At 44.9% G+C, this 4,951-nt stretch overlaps 1 long non-coding RNA gene across 1 annotated transcript; it reads right to left on the bottom strand.

Moving 5' to 3' along the window:
- Positions 1–7: 7 nt before the first annotated feature.
- Positions 8–4,789, bottom strand: LOC119256673 (uncharacterized). Its single transcript, XR_005127853.2, has 3 exons — positions 4,707–4,789; positions 3,883–4,024; positions 8–75 (listed from the first exon to the last, which is right to left on the bottom strand). It is a non-coding gene; the product is annotated as an uncharacterized LOC119256673 (long non-coding RNA).
- Between the last annotated feature and the right edge of the window lie 162 nt (positions 4,790–4,951).

The following is a 4,951-nucleotide window of genomic DNA, read 5'->3' as shown; positions in this document are numbered from 1 at the left end:
TCTGGTCAGGCACTTGCTTATTTTTGAAACTGGGGGGTTCATCGTAGACAGGCTGGACGGTGAAGCACTGGATGTCTGGGGTCCTGTGGTTAAGGGTTTACACCATGTGTCTCACAGCCGGGACAGTTCCAAAAGTGACAGTCCTGGCTGAGACTTTCCAGACAGCCCTTCTGGGACCAGGTTTTTACTGAATGACTGACCTCAGGTTGCTGGCTGCTAAGTAGGTCCTCATGAGCAATTAGCAGTCAACTTGGTCTTCATCAGAGCAGCCTGTCACTTGTAAACTCACCCGGGGCTCAGCCTTACTCAGCCTCTGGTAAGAGTTGGTAAGTGGTCTTTAATGATCGTTACTGCTGTTATTATTAACAATAATGCTATCTAATGGATTACAGCTCTTAATCAATTGCAGAGCATGTCTTTCCCTTGTCCTCTTTTGTTTCTCCAATTTTACTGAGCAGTTATTATGTTAATTGTCTCTGCTTCACAGACATGGTCATGAAGGTCAAAGAGGCCAGGCAACTTGTTGAAGTTTGAACACAGTTTGAAAACAGAGTGGAGGTTTGTCCTGGGTCTTTTAAAATGGAGCTTGAAGTTTGTTGACTCTAGATGTTGACTCAGTGTGGCTCTCTGAGCAACAGCGTATGCATTTTCTGAGAGCTTATTAGAAATGAAAATCTCAGACTTTCTCTCAGACCTACCAGGTCAGAGCCTGTAGTTTTATAGAAATCCAAGATGATAAGCTTGCTTCAGTGTGAGAAGCCCCACTTCAGAGTTTCCAAATAGATGTCATTTTACACTCCAAACTCTGAAATTTCAGATTAACTGCCTGTGGCAGGGTTGTAAGGTCCTGTAGGGGTTCAGTAGGAAAGTGTTACATGATTGACTAGTGATGCCTTGGAAATAGGACATAGTAAAGGGGCTGTGTGGGCCAGAGCTTTGTCATGCTTATTCTAGACCTTTATTTATTTCAGACCTTTCAGATAATAAGGCAGCTCAAATGAACCCAGACACTCATCACTAGTCCCATGCCTTAGCCCTGCTCCCCTTCCTGACTTCCATGGTTTCTTCACCCATTTCTTCTTTAGGTCTCCAAATTCTCTTGTCCCTCTATCCTACCTGCTGACTACCATGCTCCAAAAAATTTTCTGGGCATGATTTCCTGCCACTAAGTTAACACAAACCCCTCTTGTTGGTATTCAAATGCTCAAATATGACTCCAACCTATTCCCAACCAGTATTTGTCGGTGTCCAACAAGTTCTGTTCACTTGGCTTGGAATATTTTTCCACCTGACCATGTCTCCTTCTAGGAAAATGTAGATTACCATCCAGAAACATTCGACTTCCCCTCACTCAGTTCTCATTTCCTTGCTTGCCTTTCCACGACATTTTGTTTGTGCTTAGGAATCTTATCTCTCCAGCTCCCTGCCTTCTCCTTCCCAGGTCCCTCACCACCAGATTGTGACCCTTCTCATGTTAGAGGGTATGCTTCTCTAGCAAAAAGAAATGGACAAAATGTAATCCCAAGTTCAGCTCAGTTTCTTGCTCCCTTCCATGATAAACTCATGCCATATCCCATAAAAACATATTAGGGAAAAGGAGAGAAAAGGAGGCAGGCTAACACAAACGAATAAACCTCACTGGAAGAATTTTATAATATTCAGGAAAACCATTTTCTTTCTCAAATCATATTGTCAAGAGCCTTTTCTAGGAAGAAAACCACTCTGAAGTAAGGTTAAGACAGGAGTTGACAAACTGACCCAAGTCACTTTGACCCAAGTCTGACTCACCACCTGTTCTTATAAGATCCACATCTAAGAATAGTTTTTATATTTTTAAATGTTTTGGGAAAAGAATATTTTGTGATGTGAAAATTCTATGAAAGTCAAATTTCAGAGTCCATAAATAATGATTTATTGAAACACAGCCACACCCATCTGTTTGTGTATTATCCAGGGCTTCTCTCCCCCTGCAGCAACAATGCTAAGTAGTTGTGACACAGACCATGTGACACACAAAGACTAAAATATTCCCTGTCTGATCCTTTTCAGAAAAGTTTGCCAATTCCTGTTTAGAGAAGGTTTTAGGTCATGTCTATAGTTCTTAACACTTGACTCTGGTCCAAAAGGAGACTCTAAACCCTTCCTGATGGAGCCAGAGACACCAAAGGCCACAGACCACATCCTGGAGGATGAGGCTGGATGCCTCACCATGTGCTGAAGCCATGGCCCAGCCACACATGTGCTCTCTTCCCAAGTTAAAAGGCCACATTGCTGTTCAGCACAAGGATGTCCACTTAGAAGGACCTTCTTACTAATCCTGTGTCTCGCCTGTAACCAAATTCAACATTTGTAACCAGCCAGCCTCTCCAACAGTTGTATTTCCTCCTGCAAATAACCATGGTACAGCAGGCAAGAAGGGCAGGCGAGCATAATGAAAAGGTTACAGATGAATATTATCACCCCAAGGGAAAATATTTGGATCAAGGTTCAGCAGACTTAGCCGACCAGCCATGCAACCTGTCAGGCCCATTTTAAAGGCTATAACTTAATTTGTGCTAAAGGGTGCAGTGTGGGGAGTCAGGCTGGGTCAATGTGCCCCCTACTCGGCTGTCTTATTCTTGGGTTTATACACTGCTTGCTACCAGGAATCCTGCCTCCTGCCCTGTGAACACCACCCCTCCCACCCCAACCTTTACCCTATCCAGCCTCACTGGTTTCATCTTCGTTTCCCTTGCCCTCCTCTCTGGATCCTCAGAACTGGCTCCCTCCCTGCCTCTATTCTTCTATCCTTTCTCTATGTGTCTATCCTCTTTCTTTTTCTATTTCTCTTGTTTTCTTTGTCTTTCTATTAATCAACAAGTATTTTCAGAGTGTTGGCTTTGTGCCAGGCACTGTGGGATATGGGGGTCACCAAAGTGAACAAAGAAGCAAAGTTTCTGCTCTCATGGAGCTTATGGGCCAGCTTAGGTATACCTTCAAGAAGCACAAAAGTTTGAGACAGATCTCTAAAGCAAGCAAAGGGAGTTTGTGATTAGTGTCATGAAGAGCTCAGAAAAGCCCAGTTAGATAAGGTGGCCAGGGAAGGCCTCATCGAGTCAGGATATGATGCATGAGAAAGGAGCTGGGGAAGGGCATGCCAAGCAGATGGAACAGACACTGCAAAGGCCCAGAGGTGGGAACAGCGGGGCATGTTTTAGAAAAGAAGCAAGGCTAGTGTGGCCAGGAGGGCAGAGGGAGGGAAGGAAGAGTCAGAGGCGATCACACTGAGAGGCCCACAGGGGTCAGACAGTCTGGCAGGCCTAATCCAAGAGTTTTGATCTTATTTTAAGAGCAATGTGGAGTCATTTCAGTTTTTAGAACCTGTCATGTTCCCTCCTGCTTCAAGGTCTTTGCAAATGACAGTGCCTCCCTCAGTCAGAATGATCTCCCCACCTCCTGCTAATCCTTCAGCAGATCACTCATCTCAAACATCACCTTCCTCAAGGAAGCCTTCCCCGCCCTCCTGGTCACAGCATCCTGCACAATTCTCTCTTGGCATTAACCACATTTTATAAATACATAGTTAAGGGAGAAAATGGTTGTTCAATGTCTATTTTTTACTTGCCAGACTACAAACTCTCTTAAGATAGGACTGCATTGTGTATGTAATCTCCAGCATCTTGTGCAATATTGGGCTTAAGAGTACTCATTGCATGAATGAATGACCCAATCACTGCAATATTTAGATTTCTGAAATGGGTAGTTTGGATCCAATTAGACACTAGATAGGAACCACCGCAGAGCTTCTGGCAGGGACCCTGAGTGCTCAGAGGGGGCTCTGTGGGCTGAAATCCCTACAGGGCTGCCATTGCCTAGCCCTCAGCAGGCCTTCTCCAAGGATACACTGGCCTGGGGCATTCTTCACATCATCCCCAGGTGTGGAGGTTGTGTTCATCTTCTCTGCGTTGGGGAACTGGCTCATCAGCTGCATCTGGAAATCTTCTCTTCGTTCATACTCCTTCCCTCTGTAGATGAAAACTTTGTTCTGCAGAAAAATGACCCCCATGAGAGATCCAAGACCCAAGCTTAGAAGACAGGATCCAAGCAATGCTGAGAGACTTGAGGAAAGAACACGGGTGACTGGCTTTCTAGGTGGGTGCACCACTTCTTTAATAAGATTGGTTCTAAAGGGAGAAAAAATCATGGATGCTGAGAACGTCTTCAAGACATGCTATGTACAGCTTCCAGAAAAATCCCTCACTTAACTTTCACTGTGTCACATCCACGCTCCCCAACAGAGGATCGCAAAATTCCCCCCATGCCTTTAATAGGTCAGGCATGCTGGGCAGGACCAGCATCTGGTTTCTTCATCACTTGATTCCTGGCCCTCACTCCACTGGAAGCATACACTTTACCCTTCTTTGAAACTAACTCTAGACAAGGAATTTCAACTGGAAGAGGGATGGTTTTTGCCTCATAAGGGACTCTGACAATGACTGGAGATATTGGTTGTTATAACTCAGGGAGGGCCACTATTGGAACCAGTGGATAGAGGCCTGGCTGCTGTTAAACAGCCTCTAATACACAAGACAGCCCTGCCATGGAGAGGACATTCTGGTCCAAAATGTCACACTACTGAGGTTGAAAACTCTGTTCTAGACATATCCATACCATCTGCACTGCCTCTAATGGCTACAAGTGCTTCTGCCCAAACCCACAGCTGTCACCTCTATATATCAGTGCTGTCAAATTTGGCCAGATCATTGCAGGGGCCTCGGAGACTTAACAGTTCAGATTCCCAGCCTTTACTCCAGACATGCTGAAATGGAAGCTACAGTAGGGCCAGAAATGTATTTGAAACATGTTTCCCTGGAGATTCTGGTTTGTGAAATCATCACCATTTCACTAAGGAGACCTACACTATCTAGCCCTCTGCTCATGGTGCTTACTACCAGCTCACTCTAACTCCATA

The sequence above is a fragment of the Talpa occidentalis genome, unplaced genomic scaffold, assembly GCF_014898055.3.
Source record: "Talpa occidentalis isolate TD23 unplaced genomic scaffold, MPIMG_talOcc4v2.1 talOcc4.3722, whole genome shotgun sequence".
NCBI lineage: Eukaryota > Metazoa > Chordata > Mammalia > Eulipotyphla > Talpidae > Talpa > Talpa occidentalis.
This window is presented reverse-complemented; position numbering and strand designations above follow the sequence as displayed.